Source organism: Arvicanthis niloticus, chromosome 20 (genome assembly GCF_011762505.2).
Source record: "Arvicanthis niloticus isolate mArvNil1 chromosome 20, mArvNil1.pat.X, whole genome shotgun sequence".
In the NCBI taxonomy this organism is placed as follows: domain Eukaryota; kingdom Metazoa; phylum Chordata; class Mammalia; order Rodentia; family Muridae; genus Arvicanthis; species Arvicanthis niloticus.
The window spans coordinates 49,339,678-49,360,281 of record NC_047677.1 but is presented as its reverse complement, the minus strand read 5'-3'; the positions used below and the strand labels follow the sequence as shown (position 1 = coordinate 49,360,281).

Genomic DNA, 20,604 nt, shown 5'->3' with positions numbered 1-20,604 from the left:
CACAGGAGTGTAAGGCATGTGCATGAGTGTAAGGTATGTGCACAGGAGTATAAGGCATGTGCATGAGTGTAAGGTATGTGTACATGCATGTAAGGTGTGCACAGGAGTATAAGGTGTGCACAGGAGTGTAAGGCATGTGTACATGCATGTAAGGTGTGCACAGGAGTATAAGGTGTGCACAGGAGTGTAAGGCATGTGCACAGGAGTGTAAGGCATGTGCATGAGTGTAAGGTATGTGCACAGGAGTATAAGGCATGTGCATGAGTGTAAGGTATGTGTACATGCATGTAAGGTGTGCACAGGAGTATAAGGTGTGCACAGGAGTGTAAGGCATGTGCACAGGAGTGTAAGGTATGTGCACAGGAGTGTAAGGTATGTGTATGAGTATAAGGTGTGTGCACATGAGTGTAAGGTATGTGCACAGGAGTGTAAGGTATGTATATGAGTATAAGGTGTGTGCACATGAGTGTAAGTTGTGCACATGAGTGTAAGGTATGTGCACAGGAGTGTAAGGTATATGCACAGGAGTGTAAAGCATGTGCATGAGTGTAATGTATGTGCACAGGAGTGTAAGACATGTGCATGAGTGTAAGGTGTGCACAGGAGTGTAAGGTGTGCACAGGAGTGTAAGGTGTGCACAGGAGTGTAAGGCATGTGCATGAGTGTAAGGTATGTGCACAGGAGTGTAAGGCATGTGCATGAGTGTAAGGTGTGCACATGAATGTAAGGCGTGCACATGAGTGTAAGGTGTGCACAGGAGTGTAAGGAGTGTGTCATCTTATTTACACATGTATAAGACATCAGGTGGCCTCTGTTGCTCTCCAGCATATTGCCTTGAGACAGGTTCTCTGGCTGAACTGGGATCTCATATTGGCTGAGCCATCTGTGCTGTGAGCTCTTGGGGTTCTCGGGTCCTCATGTCTTCAGTACCAGAGTTCCAGGCACAGCCATGCCTGGCTCTTTATGTGAGTGTCTGAATCCACACCCAGGCCCTTGTGCAGACAGAGCAGGTGTCTCACCCACTGCACCATCTCCCCAGGCCCCTGTCTGGTGCTCCATTGTCCCTTGCCTATGTCTGACATAGCCCCCTGTCCACTGGGACTGCTCTCAGCTCCAGGGCTCTGCTTCTGTTTCCCTCTCAGAGAGCCAGGGGGTAGGCGAGCTTGTCCAGCTGAGTCTGGCATCATCTTTGAGCTGGGGGGCGGGGGTGGCTAATACTCTGCTTGCTTGCTGATTCTTGGAGTCTTGAATTAGTAGGACATTGGTTGAGGCTGAGACATGGCTGCAGGGCATCCATTTGCACTGAGCTGATGGGTCAGGCAGGGCTGGCAACAGGGCTGGCAGCAGGGTTCAGCAGGCTCTCTGGGCACAAGTGCCCAATCCCATCCCTGCCACCACTAGCTTCTGTGGACACTGCTTGCTGATGGTCTTCCAACTGATCTCTGGGAAGATGAAAGCCCTCAGCCTGTGGATCCTGAACAAACCCCTAAGGAACCTGAGAGCCACAAAAGGCTGGATTCCAAGGAAGAGGCAGAGTCCCTAGGCTGCCACCCCACTCCTAGCTTCACCCCCATGTGACCCAGCTCTGCCTGGCTGCTGCTGCTCCTTCCCAGGTCAACCCCAACATTCCCACCTTTAAGATGCCTGGAAGAACAGCTTCTTCTTAAAACCTTGCTCCCTGAGATCTGATGGGGTTGTGGATTTTGGACCCAGGGCTGCTCTCAGCACGGTCATTTGTACACCTTCAGTGTCCAAGCCTCCTGCAGCCAGGCAAAGAGAAGGATCTGTGTCTTGGAACTAAACAGAATTATTTTTGGAGACTCGGGGCCAAGGTTTACCTTTAGTGGCCAGCAGACATGGGCGGCAGCCACAGCCTGCCTTGGGAAGCCCAAATCAAAGTGGTCGGAAGCTGGGCTAGCTCCCAGCAGTGGCTCAGCCCTGATGGGGAGAAAGGCATGAGGCAGTGGAGCCAGGGAACACATTTTAAGGTATTGTTGGGGGCTCGGGGTGCGTCTCAGTTGGCAGAGTGCTTGCCTAGAAGCAGGAAGCCCTGGGTTGCATCCCAGCACTGTATGAACCAGGCATAGAGCTGCGTGCCCGTCATCCCGTGCTCAGGAGGGGAAGCAGGACCATTAGAAGTGCAATTGCATCTTTTGCCCAGAGTCCATAAATAGAACCGGGTATGGTGCTGCATGCCCTTCATTCCAACACAAGTAGGCAGACCTCAGAGGTGGAGGCCAGTCAGGGCAACAGAGTGATACCTTGTCTCAAAATAAAGTGTTATGAGAACTAACTGCCCACAGGGCGGCCAAAAGCAAGAAGCCTCAGAATTCAGGATAAATTTGGTACTGAGTGGGGGTGGGGCTCTGAGTTCCAAGTAGAAAATCCAGGGACCAGGCCTCTCTTCCAAGGAGAACTCAAGCCAGGTTCCCTGGTGTGGTCCCCTGCCCCTGCCACATTGTAACCCAGGCCCTCACTGCCCCAAGGGGACCTGGCAAGCTTAGATGGCTGTGTGCGCAGAATCTGTGAGAAAGAAATGGTGGGAGGCCACGAACTAAGAACCTCCCTTAGGTACAAGGGACCACAGCAGGTATGCTGAGGAGACTGGGAGCTGCGGACTACTGCAGCCTATGCCCCACTGAGCTTGCCACAGTGTTCTCTCTTAAGACCCCAGCCCTGGGCCTACCTCAGGAGATTGTGAGAGTTATAGTCTGCAGGACAGCAAGCCAAACTTGGTAGCCACACAAGATCCCAGGCAGCCCTGACCAGGCCCCATGCCTGCCTCCACTCCATCCACCACCATCAGCTCAGCACCCACTTCAGGCCAGATGCTGAGTGGGGTGCTTAGAACTTTCTAGCTAAGCAAGCATAAGAAACTCTGACCTCCGAGCACCTAACTTCTAGCTAGAAAAGCACGTAAGTATATGTCTGTGTGTGTGTGTGTGCGTGTATATGGTGTGTGTGCGTGCATACATATTGTGTGTGTGCACACAGTATGTGCATATGAGTGTGTGTGCATGTGTATGTGCGCCTGTGAGTGTGTGTGCATGTGCATGTGTGTGTGTATGTGCCAGAGGACAATTATGGATGCCTAGCACACAAAAGCCACATTTAAAATTGTTATCTTTGTTTGTGAGCTTGTGTCTATATCCTTATATGTGTGCAGATGCAGATGCTGAGAGAAGGAAGATGCTCCAGAAGAGGAGGGCAAATCTCAAGCTGGAGTTACAGATGATTTTGAGCCACTTGATGTGGGTAAAAGTTCACTTGATTGGCTGCAAGGGTTGCAAGCACCTGTAACCACTAAGCGTCGTTTCAGCCCTCCATCATCTTTTGACAACATTGTTTTATGTACATGAGTGTTTTGCCTGCACGTGTGTATGTGCACCACGTGTGTCCAGGAGCCTGCAGAGGCCAGAAGAGGGCGTCCCACCCCCGAGACCTCAGTATAGTTGGGCATGAGTAGAAGGGGGAGTCTGATCCCCTGAAACCTCAGTATAGTTGGGTGTGAGTTATCTTGTAGGTGCTGAGAAACAAACCCAGGTCCTCTGGAAGAACAGCAAAGCCGCAAGTGCTCAAAACAGCTGTGCATCCTCTCCACATACCCTTTGCAGACAGGCCCCACCCCCACCCACCCCTGCTGGCCTGGAGCTCACTAGATAGGCTAGGCTGACTGGCTAGCAAGCCTGTCTCCGTTTCCGGGGGTTTTTGTGAGGTGGTTTTTGTTGTTGTTGTTGTTGTTTTTGTTTTTGCTTTTGTTTTTTTGGTTTTATTTTGTTTTGTTTTTATGTCAGAACTGGGATTATGACACAGCCAGGATTCTCTTTCTGTGCATCCTTCATGCTTGTTGCATGCATTTTCCTATCTCCCTAGCCTAGAAGTCTGTGTTGATAGAGAAAATCTATACTGTGACAATAGCTATCACACTCCAGCTTTGGCTATGATCAAGGGTAGAAAGACAATATAGCTAAATGCAACAGAGAAAACCACAGAACAAGGGAGTGAGTCGGGAGGAGAGCCGCCACAAAGTCCTTCCAGGGAGATTTGACCAGGCTTGAGTGAAGTCCAGAAGCTTGCTGCAGGCTCAGCCAGCAGTAGGTGTGTGCATAGGCCCCTGGGCAGGAGTGAACTTGGAATGGTCCAGAGCTCACCATGAGAGGCCATGGAAGGTCCACGTGGGGGCAGTTCTCAGGTCAGGTGGGAGGGGCATGCAGAACACGGCTCTGGGTCTGCCTAGACCTGGGGCTTCGTAGTAAATAGTAACCAGGGTGGTAACAGACACCTGGCTGGAGGGTCACTGTTTGGGGTCAAAAGCAGCAGTCACGTCACATGAATGCCTGTGTCACCATTAGGAGCTGGCCTCTAGCCAGGCGGTGGTGGCGCACACCTTTAATCCCAGCACTTGGGAGGCAGAGGCAGGTGGATTTCTGAGTTCGAGGCCAGCCTGGTCTACAGAGTGAGTTCCAGGACAGCTAGGGCTACACAGAGAAACCCTGTCTCAAACAAACAAACAAACAAACAAAACAAAAAAACAAAAAAAAAAGGAGCTGGCCTCTGGGGCCAGAGCACTCCAGTGCACTCCTTACCCTGACTCAGGTGCCACCTGAGTTCTAGGGGACCTCTAGACTGACTTCTCTAGAAGGGCTCACCAGCCACGACTCCTGAGAGCCACATAGACCTGTACACAGGGGACACCAGAAGGTGCTGGAGTCAGATACTCAGCTCCAGGGTTGGTGAGGAACTCTGGGTTCTGGGCCAAAGAGAAGATTCAAGTCTCTACCCTGAGGCGGTTAGGGACCCCAGAGCACTTTGGAGCAGGTCTTCAGTAACTTTAACTCTAGTCTGAGCTGCCATTAACCCTTCTGTGTCTTCAGAACTGTGGGCTGCAAGGGAACAGTGGTAGGCAGACAAAACTGAAGTGTAAGTTCAAGTTCCGGGGACCATTTGTCCCCTCTCAGTCAGGATCCCCCACCCGCATCCGGGCTCTTCTCCTGGAGGGCTCTGGCTTCCTGCCGGCCTTGATATGGCTGTCCCCTCCTCGGAGTAGGTTCTGACAGTCTCTAGTGGTGTTCTAACAGGGCCACAGCACTGGCCTCAAATCATTCTAATTGTTTCCTGTCTCTCTCTGTCACTGAGTTGTGACGGTGACAGTGGAGAGTCTGTTTCCTTGTTCACAGCTATAACCCCGAATGACATAGTTGGTGGAACACACTTGACCCTGATAGCTATTGGTTGCATGAACAAAGGATGGAGACCTGTCCCCGTCCCTAACCTGATGTAGTATTGGGAGTGGCCCGCCCCTGCAGGCTTCAGTCTTCCTTTTTCAGCACAGGGTAGCTGTATTGAAAGATGGTTGGGGGTAGGGTGGGGTGGTGAGGAATAGCTTAAGCAAAGGCATGTTACTGCTATCTGCAGAACCCAAGGGCTGAGAGGAGCCAACTAGTAGACAACACTGGAATCTCCATGGATGCTGGGCTCACCTTCCCTGGAGCCAACTGGTCCCCAGCACCTTCATCTTCCTACTGTCTAGGTCTCTGCGTCTCTGCAGACTGAATGTCTCAGTACTGGCACCTGGACCAGTCTCTGAGCTGGGTCCCTTAGGTGGCAGGCTCAGTTGGAGTCTCTTGAGAGGCTGTTTCAGGCTCATGCCTGTGCAAGGACAGGCAAGGGTGCAGGAATATACAAGGCAGGTGTTGTGTGTGATGTCATCCCCAAATTTGGCCCCAGTCTCACCTCAGTACCTTGGATAGTGAGAGGGACCAGGCCTTCATGAGCCCCTTCATGAGTTTTTGGCTGTGGGCATCCCTAGAAAGAGGCCTTGGGTGAAGAGGGTAACCTCAGCTGAGGTAGCTCTCCAAAGTCAGAGGATTTTTAGCAGCTGGGTTATGCCCCTCATTCCTCTTGTGGATTCAGGCAGCATGTTTCCATGTCCTGTGCATCTTATCCTAGCAGGATCTGATCGCCTTTCAGCAAAGGATGGAGGGATGGAAGAGCGTGAGTGCCCATCCTAGTGCTGAGGAGATTCATTCTCTGCTTCTGGGAGTGGAAAATGGCGCCACCTTCAGGAGACTCTCCGATGCAGGCAGTCACATTCAGCCAAAGGTACTGGAGGTGCACCCACAGTAAGCCTTGCACACACTGTTTGGAGCAGCACTACTGGGTTCCTGAACTTGGAAGCAAGATTGTCCTGTGAGGAGATGGATAAAATAGCTGTGGTATGTCCAGTCAGGGGAATATTACTCTGTGCTGAAAAAGAGCTGCCAAGGGGTTCCAGTTTGCATATAAGATGTTCTCCATGGACTAGTCTGTTTGAACCTGGCCCCTAGCTAGTGGTGCTGTTAGGTTGTAGAACCTGAAGGAAGTAGGTCCCAGGGAAGTCAGGCAGGCTGTGAAGCTCATAGCCCAGCCCCACTGGTCCTCATGAACCAAGATGTGGCAAAGCTCCCACTACCATGGCCTCCCCACCACGATGAAATGTGTTCCGAGAGACTCTGTAAGGCAGATGCTGTCTCCTCTGACTTGAGACGCTGTAAGGCAGATGCTGTCTCCTCTGATTTGCTCCTTTTGGGTCTTTTGTCATAGCAGCAAGAAAGGTATCTGATACGCAAAGTGTGACAGGACTCAGGTCTGAGAGGGCTCAGAGCTGTGGAGAGTCCAAAGCATGGGGACAGTAAGAAGATTGGCAGTTGGCAGATGCTGGGGCTGAACGGGGTGAGCAAGCAGCAAGCTGGGGATCTCAGGTCAGCAAACGCTTCAAATGCCTCAGTGACACAGCCATCCCACATCGTTAGAAGGGAACCCCCCAAACTGAGACCAAGAGCAAGCAAGGGCTTTGGGTGGTGACGACACATATGTGTACTGTCCCACCATCGGGCCATGGCTTTGATAGTGTGGGTGGGTGGGGGGTGCGGTGGATGGGCAGGAAGTATGTAGAAACCAGACCCTACTTTCAATTTTGATGTCTTACTATCTGTTATTGTGAAGAGAGATCATGACTACGGCAGTGTTTTAAAGAAAGCATTTAATCAGGGGTTTCCTTACAGTTTCAGGCAGGAAGCATGGCAGCAGGCAGACAGGCATGGCATTGAAGGAGTGTCTGAGAGCTTACATCCTGATCTGCAAGTTGGAAACAGGGAAAGACTGGGTATTGTGTGAGCTTTTGAAACCTCAAGGCTGTTCCTAATGATGCCTCTCCCCAAAAGACCACACCCCCTAATCCTTTTCAACCGGTTCCACTAACTGGGGACCAAGCATTCAAACTTGAGCTTATGCGGGCCCGTTCTCATTCAAAGCACTGCATTACGTAAACCTAAGACTATTCCTTTTTGCTGTGTATGTCTGTGAACACGTGGAGGCCAAGAACTTGTGTGTCTTCCTCAGGTGCTCCCTTGTGGGGTGCTCTTGTATATGTGCATGTGCGCATGTGTACGTGTTTGTGCCTGTGGAGGCCAGAGTGCACGTCTTCCTCAATTGCTTCTCAGCACTGAACCCGAAACTCATCAGTTTCAGCTAGATTGCCTAGCCAGCAAGCTCTAGGGACCCACCTGCCCCCAAACCCCTCGCACATCAGCTGCGCCCCCTCTGGCCCAGCCCTGGAACTACAAGCACATACCACCATGCTCAGCCCTTTTTAAAAAATGTTTTTATGAGTTTTAAACCATGACTATGGGTGCTTGAGTCTCTGCCCCGTGTGCACGTGCACTGGAGGATGCTAAAGGAGGCGTTGTAGCTCCTGGGGCTGGATACAGATGTGGCCAGCTGTTGTATTAGAGTCAAACTCTGGTCCTCTCGAGGGCAGGAAGCGCTCTCCCACCACTGAACCCTCTCGCACACACGCTTGGCTTTTTAATGTGCTAGAGACCCAGACTCAGGTCCTCGCCTTGGTGAGGCAAGTGCTTTGTTAAGTTATCTCACTCCTAAAACTACTAAAAGTATTAACTCTTTTTGTTTTGTACTGGGATCTGGCTGTGTAGTCCAGGCTCACTTTGGACTCTTGGCTACTCTTAGTGCTGGGTATAGTACCCACTGTCAATTTAAAAGTCTTTTTTTAAAAAGGTGGGGGCGGGCTGAATGCTACTTATAAACCTTCACCAAGTGATAGGAACTGTCTTAGGGTTTTACTGCTGTGAACAGACGCCATGACTAAGGCAACTCTTATAAGGACAACATTTCATTGGGACTGGCTTACACATCCAGAGGTTCAGTCTGTTATCATCAAGGTGGGAACATGGCAACATCCAGGGAGGCATGGAGCAGGCAGAGCTGAGAGTTCTATATCTTCATTTGAAGGCCACTAGGAGAAGACTGGCTCCCACCTGTTTAGGAGGAGGGTCTCATTGCCCACCCCCACAGTGACACACTTCCTCCAACAAGGCCACACCCCCTAATAGTGCCACTCCCTTGGCCAGCGTATTCAAACCACCACAGTAGCAGACTGCCAAGGGGCTCCGGATTCAAACGATTGTGTTTGAATCTTATCAGCTGGGAAAACCTCCGAGAATGATGGGAAACACTAGCAGAGGCCTTGACAAGGGCAGGTTCTCCTTGGCTAGTCCAATCGGAAGTCTAGTGTATTGTATACCACTATACAAACTGGATAGTAGCTTGAAGATGCCACCAGGAACAGTGTGATCCTTCTGTTTCTGCTCCTTTGTGTTTGATGTCACGGTCCCACGGTGACTCTGCCAGGTTTGTTTCCCTGTATAAGGGAAGCTGAGAAGGAAAAGGTGGGTTTGCACTTCCATTTTGGAGCGACAGATCTCAGGCTTTTCCTTACCCATCAGCTGTTAGAAGCCGTGAGGGGACAGATCCGGGGGTGACGATGGCCTGGGTGGCTCCTCTGTCATAAATACCACTGTCATTTACCTCCTGTCACCTGGGGCAGGTCCCCTGACCCCCTCAGCCTCGGTGTCTGGAGGGAAGATGCTCATGGTATCTAAGCTAGAGAGTCCAGGCCTGAGACAGAGGTCGTCCTTGCCGATGCTCACTGCTGCTCAGTGTCACTGTGTCTGTGTCACAGACAGTGGCAGGGTCAGGTCCCTAGCTTTATCCTAAAGAATTTAGGTCGGATTGACCTTTCTCCCTAGGGGTCAGGGTGCATGGGGATGTGGCAGGAGAGAGGGGCTCATTGCAGGGGGGGAAGTGGCCTGGGACAAATGCCTCGTTTCACTGTGGGGGGGGGGATCAGAAACAGTTGATTGTGAGCAATGTTAATGAATTCCGTTTGGTAAACAAAACCAAACAAAAAGGGGGCCTATGTGTTGCTCAGAGCCACAGCATCAGTGGTTAATCTCAGTTTCATAACCCCATCCCCACGGTGGCCTAAATAATCCAGCAGAGTAAAGGTGACTAAATTATGTGCCCTTCCCCAGATAGCTCGAGTCCATGGCCATGCCACTGATCCACTCCGCTTCCCAAGCTGGCATTGTCCTGGGAGTGGGATCAGGTTGGGGCCCAGATCGTCTCAGAGCAAACAGTCCCCCCACCCCCATGTTCTTGGCCCACTTGTGACTGACATGCTCTCTCAAACACACATGGCCTTTACATCAGGGCTTGCAGCAAGGAGAGACTCTTTCCCCACCTACACAGCCCTACACCCCACGCATCTGCAACCTTGTGTGTGGGCTCACCCCCAGCTCATACTACAGTGGCTTGGGAAGTTGCCTGCAACTCCTCGGTATGCCCAGACTCAGTTTCCCCATGAATGGCCCAGGCATCAGTGTGGGTCTTGAAAGCCCACTGGCAAGGAGAGAGCTCTCAGCACCGCGGCCTCCATGTTGCTTCCTTCCTTCACGGCTCCTGCTCCTCAGGGTGATTGGTTGCTCCAGGGAAGAGTGCTTGGCTGTGGTCTGGTTTCTCAGGTATCTTTATCTGCTGAGCTGCTAGGCACCCAGCCTCTGCTCCCTGTGTCTGTGTCTAAGTCACTCATTCCACCTCTCTGCCTGGGTTTCTTCCACTCTAAACCTGGCCAAGGCGGTTGACTCACAGCTCGAGTGACTGGCACGTGTGAAATTATGCCTGGCCCATGGAGAGCACCTTCCTGGGGGAACAGGGACAGGAGAGGTGAGGCTCCTAGGAGGGGACAGGGGGGCAGGACTGGGTAGGGAGCTGTGTATGGAAGTGCCTGGGGACCTACACAGCCGCTGATGTCCAGTAAGGGTCCCCTCTCCACAGGTTGGCACTCGCTAGGGGGCTGTGTGTTGTCAGGGCAGTGAAGCATCAGGCCTGACAATTCCCAGAGTGGGCAGACTCCTGTCAGGACAGGCTGCAGCCCCAGGAGAGACTTCCTAAAGCGGCAGAAAAAAAAAAAAAAACGGAGGGAGCAAGTTAGAGGCTGAGGGAGGCTGAGAGACCAGGGGCCTGGCTTCCCCCTCCTCTGTCACACCTACACACACACACACACACACACACACACACACACACACACACACCGTGCTGGTTCTTCTCAGTCGCTACTGCTGACATCACAGCAACCTGTGTGTGGGTGGGGCACTCCAGCTGGCACTGCCTTATTAATAAAGGAACATTGCTGCTCACCTGGTACCCAGCACTCCTGACTGGACCATTAATATTGCAGGGAAGATTAAGTCCCAACTCTACAGATCTAATAGAACCAAGATGGAGGAATGGGGCAGGCTGCTGAGGAGACTCCTGGATGTGAGAAGCCTCCCAGACCCCACCAGAGAGAATGAGGGGGTGACTGGGAGAGGAGAGGAAGGAGGGGGGTTAAGCAGGGTGGTAGGAAGTTGGCTGTCGTGCCTCCTGGCACAGGCAGAGGGAGGCAAGATTGGGAGCCCGTCCCAGGAGCCTCCAGTGGCCATGGATGTTAGCAGGAGCCTCACACCTGGGCCAGTCTCCACAGTCTTCCTAAGTGGCCAGGTTAGTGAAGGTGGCAGGGAGGGGCCTGAGGAGGAAAAGCTCTGGCAGTAGAGAGGCTGGGGAGACAAACTTTAAAGCCACAGTGGGCTGGGGTCCAGCTGAGACTCTGTTCCTCAGGCTTCACAGGCTGTCCCTCACGTGTTCCCATGACATACGTACACTTCACACGTCACACACCAGCACGCTCCAGTGTCCACCTACAAGGGTGCCCAGAACTTGCCCTTTTTTGGAGTGTGTTTGATGGGTCACTTCAGCTCTGTGGCTGGGTTGCTGGCCTGAGCTTGGTGCTTCTGTGTATGGATGAGGTGATGAAGGGGCTGGGTAGTCTTTGAGAGTAGTTCCAGACCCAGGTAGGACTGGGGGACTGGTGCTTCCTGTGGGGGACTGGGGCCTCCTGCCTTGCACTGCCTGGTGAGGCAGAGGGCCAGAAGAGGAGTTCTGTCACCAGAGGTGATTGCTACATAAAAGCCATCCAAAAATACTCCTGGAGACTTGGGAGTTTGGGGTTGCTGAGGTGGAGGTGCTGGTGTCGGGGACACCTGAGGGGACACAGGAGCCTATGCTCCTCCCCACACCTAGCACCGTGTGGCTGTGCCTGGGTTACAGCCAGCACGGACAGAATTCCTCCTAGACAATCTATACCAGGGCCAGAGACCATGGAGACATTTCTGGTCTGAGCCTTGGCTGGCTCTAGAATCCTGTAGAAGCTTTTGCTGCCTGTGGGTAGAGTCATGAGGCAGCCCCTGACCCCCGTCTAGTGAGCAGCCCGGTGTGGTGAGCAGAGCACCTGGCAGGCCCATGCCAAAGTGTCCTTGAGAAATGACACCATGCAGCAGATCTGTAAAAGGGGGTTTATGTGGGGAAGGCTGAGAACCTGGAGAAGGGGTGGAGGCAGAGGGACAAGAGCAGAGCCACAAGGGCAGAGAAAAGGACAGGACACAGAGACAAACAGAAAGGGGGAGAGAGACCAGCCAGGAACACGTGGGAACAGAAAACTGGGGGGGGGGGGAGCAGTCTTTTTTTTTTTTTTAATGCCCATGAAACAGATTTTTATCAAATTTATTTATTTGTTTTACAACTCAGTATCAGCCTGCCCTCTCCTCTCAGTACTCCTCACATAAGTCCTCCCCTCATCTCCCTCAGAAGGGGAAGCCCCCTCTGGGGGTCAGCCCCCAAGCCCCCCATTCCCCCCTCAGCCCGTACATCAAGTTGCTGTGGGACTAGACATATCCTCGCTGAGGCCAGTCACGGCTGTCCATTTAGGGGTATGGGGCCCGCAGGCTGGCTTGGCTGGTAGGCGTTAGGCTCAGGGATAGCCTCTGCTCCAGTTGGTTGAGGGACCCGCATGGAGACCTGTGGGAGAAAACTCGAGGGGTAGTCCAGCGGCAGGGTCCCAGGCGGGGGAAGAGTGGGGGCTAGGGAGCCGCTGCCATCTTGTCCTTTAGCTGGAGAACACGTGGGGAGAGAAAGAGACCTAGTCTTTTGAAGTAGGCAGGAGTTAGACTGTAGCTAAGAATCAGAGAGAGAGAAAGAGGGGGTAGGGTGGACAGAGAGAGATGTTACTCACGGTTTTTGCAGGCGCCAGCAGGGGGCGCTTGTGGAGCCGGCTCTGCGCCCGTTGTCCACCACCTGTGGGAAACAATGCAGGCCCGTGCGTGGGTGCAGAGTGTGGATCTCTGTTGTGTCGCTGGTCTGCAGCAGTCCTTTGCCCCGGGGCGGATGTCTCAGGGAGGTGGTGTCTACCGCAGGGGAGCAGAAGCGAAGTGGGCGCAGAAAGTTTGGCTGTGCTTGTCTCACACCGCACCAAGTGGACGCAGCAGGGCTCACACTTGGGTGGGGAATGAACTCAGCCTGATTTTAGCAGGGGCGGGCGCAGGGCTCTCGGGTGAGGATCTCCGTTCTGGGCCCCAGACGCCACTACAGGTGGGCACACAGCAGAACGAAGACTGTGGGGGCGCAAGGCGACAGGTCCGTGCGCAGAGATTGGCCACCATCTGGGGGGTCTTGGGACACCCGGCAGGATGGAGGCCGGGAGCATGCAGTGCACGCTGAGAAGGGAGAGCTCCGGTGCCATGCCTCGCGAGAAATGTACTTGCTTAGCAGACTCGGCCAGGACAATTCTTGTAGACGCATGGGTGTTCATGCCTCACGTTGGGCGACAGCTATGGGAAAAAAAAAACTCCAGCGGCGGAGACAAAGTCGCCTGGCGGTCCCCAGCGGACTTTCCACACCACTGGCAGAGGGCCCCACATTCACGCAGCTGCCACTGGTGGGTCAGCGGCTGCTTCGAGAAGGTTCAGGGTTCCAAAGGCTGGGAACCTGGCTGCAGGCCCAGGAGACACGTGGAGTCTAGGAGTTTTCCAAAGCAGGTTGAATGGAGATTAGACCTCATGTCAGGGGCCTGGTTCTGGGGGCGTGGCTGAACGCCCACAACCCGAGAACCAGGATACCCTTCCACGCCCGACAGAGACCTAGTAAGCAGTCCTTTTATAAGCTGCCCGCACCCGGCAGAGGCAAGTGATGACACCTGCCATTGCTAGGTCGCTGGGAGGAGCCTAGTGTGACCACCCTAAGATAACACCTGGGCCTTCTCACCCAGCTTCATTTGGCCTTCCTGTCTGTGGTACAGGTCTCAGAACCTCTTGCCACAGGGAATTGACACCCATTTCATAGTCACAGAAGTTAAGGCATTTGCCCAGCATTCTGAGGCTAAGAGTTCATATGTCCCATGGAGTCCTCATCCCTCACATTCAGTCCACACAGCACAATGCAGATCCTGTCATCCATGGCATCATCGCCAGGCCCACACTTCAGGTCCTCTCAGAAGCCTCATCGCAGATCTTACCAGTCGTCTCCTGAGACCCCTGGCTCAGGACTTTGTGGGACCTCAGGTGTGAGTTCACTCCTGCTATCGTGGTGGCGGCAGCTGTGGGCATCTGCTGCTGCTGCTGCTGCTGCTTCCGCTTCCAGTGCATCCCAGACTTCCTGTTCACTGCCTGACCGACCACTTCCCATCTGTGAGGTCTCGGCTTGAATGCCACTTTGCCTAAGAATGTAAAATGAGAGAGGGCTTTAGAAAACTGTGTGGCTGGGTTTTCGTTATTTGTTTTGGCATTTTTGTTTTGATTTTGCTTTGGGTGTTTGTTTGTTTGTTTGTTTATGTAGTAGCCCAGCTTGACACTTAAATGCCCAAGTCTTCTGCCTTCCTTCCCAGAGTGCTGGAAGTACACAGGTGTGTGTCTCGCTGCCTGGTTGTGCGGTCATTTTAAAAATCGCTAACTACAGTATATGATGAGTATTTCATTCCTGGGCATCTATCCCACAGAGGCTGAGGATGCAAGTTCCCACCCTGCATGCTCACTGGACACACAAGCCATGCTCTGTCCATCCATCCGACACTGGGGTACTTACCTCTGTACTGTTCCAGCCAGAGTCGAAAGGAAGCTGTGTAGACGTATAAGTTTTCTGTTCTTGTGGGTGTCCACCGAGAGGTGAGATTGCTCAGCCTGTGGCCATTCTGGAGCGTCCAGACCTCTCCCTGAAAGGTCTTGTCAAATTCCACCCACAGAGCAAGATTTAGGTCCTTCTACTTCGACAGTCCTTCTAGAAGGTTCGGGAGTGTCCATCCCAGGGTAAAGCAGTATCTCATTGAGGCTTTGATTTCATTCCCCTGCGGTGGTAATGATGCTTCATTGCCAATCCGACTCTTACTCCCATCAGGAAGCTCAAGAAATTTCTGCTCACATCATTTGTCTCTTGTCTTTTTTCCAAGTCCTCAGAGTCCTTGATCTCAGACAGAGTCCGCTGCTGAGATGTGCAATTTGCAGAAAGCATCACCTTTTCTGCACGTGGTCTTTGTGTTCTTGAATCTTTGAAGCACAAGTTTTTTAATTCCCACACCGTTGGCTCTGTGTCTTTCTTGGGTGCTGGTGCCGTCGTGGGCCCTCACAGCTGAGATGCCATCGCCAGATCTGAGGCCGTCAGCCAGCTTCCTGCCATGACGACAAATACCTGGCACTGCCGACTTATAAAAAGTTTTAAAAGTCGGGTGTGATGGTGTAATTCTGTAATCGCAGCACTCAGGAAGTAGAGGCAGGAGAGTAAGAAGTTCAAGGCTTGTTTTACTGAATAAGAACGGATCAATTTTTATTTTTACACCTATAGAGGTTTGAACCTCCAGCTGGGTGCGTGTGTTGTTTTTAGACCTCTGTTGGGATGGCCGACTCAGCATGGGTAGGAGCATGCTTCCGTGAGAAACCAGTCCCTCATGACCCAGAAGTGAAAGAGAGACTTGAGTCTCAGGCTGCCCTGGAGGGAACGCCCACAATGACTCAAAGGACTCCCTCCAGGCTCATCGCTCTCAGCACCACCAGGACAAGAGGCAAGCTGGGACCAAGTGTTTAACACATTGACCTGTGAGGGACCTTCCAGGAGGAACAGCAGACAGCACAGAGGTTCCCACTGAGTTTCTGCCTTTGGCTCTTGAGTCTGTCTTTGTTTAATCTTCTCCCTCCTTAATCAATACGAGGATTGAACTTGGGGCTTTATCGGGTTTGGCGAGTGCTCTACCGCTGAGCTGTGTTCCTGCCTGACGCAAGAGCTAATTCTTGCGTATGGTGTGACTGGCTGTCAACCACGTCAATTTCTGCATTTCCAGGAAGTGACACAGGTTCCGCTGTCCTAGTGTACATTGCTGCCCATCCTTCTGCAGGACCCGGGGAGACAGGCTGCCAGAGTGTGGTGACAAGAGCCTGGGCTGTCTACTCGCTGTGTAAGGCCTGGGCTGTTTTTCTCCCTGGCTAAGCCTCAGTTTCTATAGTGACAGTTTTGGCATTTTGTATTGTAAGAATGTTTTTGTTCAGTTCCAGGTATTGGGGCTACTTTCAGACTGTCCACAGCAGCTGACTTGGGTTTGCCTCGTGCTCTAGCAGGGGTGTGATTTTTGTCAGCTGCAGATAAGTTTCTGCAATTGTGTGACATTTGGAATTCTGGGGAGGTTTGTTTTTTGTTTTCTGTTTTTTGTTTTTTTTGTTTTGTTTTGTTTTGTTTTGTTTTGTTTTGTTTTGTTCGAGACAGGGTTTCTCTGTGTAGCTCTGGCTGTCCTGGAACTCACTCTGTAGACCAGGCTGGCCTCGAACTCAGAAATCCACCTGCCTCTGCCTCCCAAGTGCTAGGATTAAAGGCGTGCGCCACCATTGCCCGGCGGGAGTTTTGTTTTTTAAGGGGTGTATAAATGTTCTGGCCCCAAGAGGGAGGGTGAGTTGGTGGTGGGTTTTTTTGGTTGTTTGTTGTTGGTTGTTGGTGGCTGCAGTTTGTAAGTAGCTGTGCAGAAAGAAGAACCAATGACACGAAGAAATTAGCTATCCAGAAGGTGAAGATCAAACTCACCCCAAGAAGCTCAGCACCCCTCATCCACGGAAGGAACCGACGATAACCCCTTTCCTTTCCATCCTTTTTTTCCTCTCCTATCTACTGTTAGGGGGTTCAAAGGGTGGAAAAAGGAAGAGGCCACAGAGCAGCCAACACCGCTGCAAGTTTCCTCACTTAGGTAAGACAGTGAGTGGGACTGGACGGCCCGGCCCCCACCACTCTGCATACTTCTCTGTGTTCAGTTCTCACCATGGGAAGCATATCTGTCAATAAATGTCCACAGCTCACAAGCCCCCTCCCCCACAGTCATCATCCGTGAATACAGCTGTATAGCTATGACTCGCTCCGTCTCAAGTGCCTGATTCAGCCGTTTAGCTCAACAGTCGCAGACACTTGGATTTCATCCCCCTGGCAAAAATCTCCAAAAGATATTTTCGGGACCAACATAGGGTTGCCAATGTTTTATTTTGTCAAATAGGACATTCAAAATAGCAAGCCTGGCCACCTGTTGTTAAGTACTGAGTGACATAAAAAAAGAGTGTCAGGAAGGACAGCCACCGCCCACGCACACTGAGCTGCCCTCATTCTCAGATGAGGGGGAGTGGACATCTTCTTACTATGCTCAGAAATGGCTGCTGCCTCTTGTGGCTTTATCTCTGATAAAATGCAAATTTCATCAAGAGCAACCCCAGTGGTCACACCGGAGTGGAGGTGGGTGGGTGGGCGGCAGGCAGGAGCAGCTCAGGGAAGGGCTTGCAGGGTTGCTCAGAGCACCAGATCTCTGGGAGTCTGCCTCACCTGGCAGAACCTGTGCCTGGGTGGTAGCATCTTGGCAGCACCCCCTCCCCCACATCTCTGTGTTTCCCCAAACAAAAAGCACTGGGGGTCTAGCTGCCTCCCTTTGCAGCTGAGTCCTCTCTACACCTGCCACCTTCTGAGCCGGCCTTACTGCTTTTGTGCTTTCTTTTCCTTTCCTTCAGGAGATACTGAAAACAGGAGGGGGGAGGGGGGGATTTATTCTAGTGTTAAGATCTGAGAACTGAAGAAGACAGGGCACCCACAGAGTCTGTTCCCTACCAGCAGGGCAGACACCGCCCGCCCCTCTGAGAAGCTGGGCTCTTGGCCTACCACACAGGTGTACATGACTGAGGACACCAGGAGGGGGTGGTGGCCTCCTTCTCCCTGGCACTGTTCTGTGGGTGGGTGGGGAACCGATGGGAACAGGCACAGTCATGGAGCCTCGGTGGAGAAGAGAAGGGCCGAGCAGTAAGGCATGTCAGATCCACAGAATGAAGCTAGGGAGAGCACAGGTGACCGCCAAGGCTGGGTGTTTGCAGAAAGGTTGGGATCAGGGTTGCACCAGGAGCTTGGATCTGGGCAGGCAGCCCAGGCTGGAATGACAGGTTAAAGGCCATCTATGTCCCCTGTACACTAAGCCCTACAGGTACTGCTCACTTTTAATTGAGCACTTACTGTGTAGCAGGCATTAGGCTCGGGGGCTAAAATGTTGTATCCATTTCTAACTGTCCCCCTTCCCCCCACAAAAGATCCCATGAGAGGCTACTTTGGTCTAAATATGGACAGTGTCCCCAAAAGTCCAAGTGTTAAAGGCTAGGAGCTCAGGACAGCAAGACTGGACGGTGCTATCAGACCTTTGAGAGTTGGGTCTGCGGGAGCAGCTACATATGGGTCAGGGGAGGGGGGTCGTCCTCAGAGTGAGAGGCAGGCCTGGTAGGACTCTCTGCTTTCTGGCTAGAGGTTAACTGCTCACCCTACCAGGGGCCCCTCCCCCATGCTGTGCTGCCCTTCAGAGAGGCCCAAACCAACGAAGCTGCCCAATCTTGAACTTCAACTTCCAGATCCATGAGCCAAAACAAACCTCTTTGCTTCCCAACTAGACTGTGTCAGGCTTTTTGTGACTATGATGCCACTCCAACACAGATGGCACTCATTTCATAGCGGAGCTGAGAAGTTGGAGGCACCGGGGGTCTGTCCCAGGCCTCGGCTGCCAGCAGTGGGGATGCCAGTCACCTACTGCTGTCACCTGCTCATGTGGCCTGCCCAGGGTTCAGAAACCAGATAGAGCTCATATGGGAAGCGCCACAGAAGGCAAATGGGAAGGGGCCTAGGAAGTTGGGGAGCTGAATAGCTCCAAAGGAGGGCCTTCCAGCTCTCTGGGTGGCCAGGAACAGCCACCCACCTGGGATTGTCCCAGACTCCCCCCAGTGTCCTCTCCTCCTAAGGAGACAGCCGTCTCTACCTTCAAGACTAGCATCTGTGCCTCAGTGCACCAGGATAGTGAGCCCAGGGGACTGACGGCATTAGGACTGCAGATGACTGGGTCCTCAGGTACCCACCCACAGTCTCCTCCCTATAGACACCATACTGGGCCTATCTCCCTGCTTTGGCTCAGCTGGAGCAGCAGGGGACACCAGAGTCACACACTATCTACTTCTGTACCCAGCTACTGCTAAGGTTGTCTCTGAACAAATTGTATATTCCACAGCGGCTTCTCCCCCTTGAACGGGGCAAGCTGTCCACTCAGTGGCCCAGAAGTAATGGGTAGGGTATAGACCGCTGGTAGCCACCAGTGGAAAAAGGGTACACAGTCGGCACTAAATAAATGCTTCTTGTTCTTCCCCAGCAACACAAGTGCCTTGTGGGAATTCCTGGTTGCTGATAAGAAGCTACAGTGACTATGTCTCATTTCATGTCTGTTCAAGCAAACACAGACATTTTGCATCTCCCAGTTTACTTTTGGGATACTAATATACGTTAAAGACAGGGCATTGGTACCCACAGTTGGACAGGACAGGCATCTGGGGCTCAGGACTGGAGCTGGAGGAGCAGTGAGGCACGCACATGGTTAATTTCTGGCCACCCACCGTGACAGGACCTATTGAATCACCGGATCACGCTAGGCCAAATGTCACCTGGGCCAGCCTACCCTGGGACCCCTCTTTCTCTCTGGATCAGGCTTCTAGTTCTCCTCTGAGCCTTGGGCTACTGGGCCTGCCTTCTCTTCTACCTTCTTGGCCACATCCCTACATCCATCTAACCAATAGCCTAGGGCCAAGTCTCAGCTACCCACCGAGCTGCCTTGACAGCCCCGCCCCTGGGCTGCTGGCAGTGGGAGCCATAGTGCACCATGAGTCCCAGCAGACAATAGTTAGTTGCTGGGAAGCCACTACAGTGTCCCTTCCAGTCCTCAGAACCCCTCTATTCCATAAAGAAGAGACAGCTATCAGACCTGTCTCTGCCCCCACTCCCTCCCATCCTCTACCTGCCTCTGCTACCCCCCCACCCACCCACCCACCCCCCGCCTAGCAGAGTGTACCCCGAGTCTCTGCCTTCTGCTTGGGAGACTGAGCCCTCTCAGGGCCTGGCTGAGCCAGAGGCTGGCTAGAGGTCTAAATCCGTCATTCCCCTGCCTCTAACACACCCCTCGATAACCAGGCAGCTAGGCCAAAGCTTGCGGGAGTCCCCTCTGCTCCTCTCACACTCACATGGCTGTCCCTCTCCCTCCTGGTCCAGTTCAGCGGGGAAGAGGCCTGCCCAAGCTCCAAGGCAGCAGCTGCCTCCTCCTCCCCCTCCCCCTCCTTCCCCCTCCTCCGTCACATGACCCTTCCACCCCCTTCCCTGTGCCGCGCCCACGCTCTTGGACGTCATATTAATTCGCTGTGTATTAATTTTGCTCCTTGCTCTCTCAGCTGGACATCGGGTGCAGGAACATGAGCTCTGCCCTCTTCTTGCTTGCGGAGTCTCAAGGCCATAGACACGCCCTTCTGCCTCACAAGATACGAGTTCTGTGTGTGCGTGAGTGTGTGAACGAGTGACTGGCTACCCTAATTTTACAGACCAGGAAACTAAAGTGGCCCTTGCCTGGCCACCCCCGCCCCCCAGGCTTTCTGTTTCTGTCCAGTATACCACCCTACATGGCTCTGGGCTTCTGTCTGTTCCCAGTTCCAGGAAGCGTTGCCCACTGTAGGCTACAGCCCTTTGAGCAAGCTACTGGGCATGCCTTCTCTTGGACCCCATGGACCTCATGGAGCCCATCCACAGGCCCAGGGGGAAGCCTCCTCCCAGATCCCTGATGACTGCCAAAGAAAGGCAGAGAAGGGTCCAGACCTAGGCCTCAACATGAAGGGCCCAAGCAGGAGGGAACTGCCAGCCAGGGACTGTTTGAGATGGGGTGTGGCTGCATATCAGGCCCTCCCTCCCTCCCCTCTGGCCACCTGCAGTGGCTGTATATGGAGCTGGCCGTGCATCAGCTCTGGCTGATGAGACGGAAGCAGAAGGTTCAAGGTCTACAAGAGCCCTGCCTTTCAGCCAGGCCTGTGTCTCCTTCCTCTGTGA

At 52.9% G+C, this 20,604-nt stretch overlaps 1 long non-coding RNA gene across 1 annotated transcript; it reads right to left on the bottom strand.

Moving 5' to 3' along the window:
• Nucleotides 1-11,923: 11,923 nt before the first annotated feature.
• LOC143435215 (uncharacterized) lies at nucleotides 11,924-19,818 on the bottom strand. Its single transcript, XR_013105327.1, has 4 exons — nucleotides 19,755-19,818; nucleotides 14,290-16,200; nucleotides 12,446-13,924; nucleotides 11,924-12,231 (listed from the first exon to the last, which is right to left on the bottom strand). It is a non-coding gene; the product is annotated as an uncharacterized LOC143435215 (long non-coding RNA).
• Between the last annotated feature and the right edge of the window lie 786 nt (nucleotides 19,819-20,604).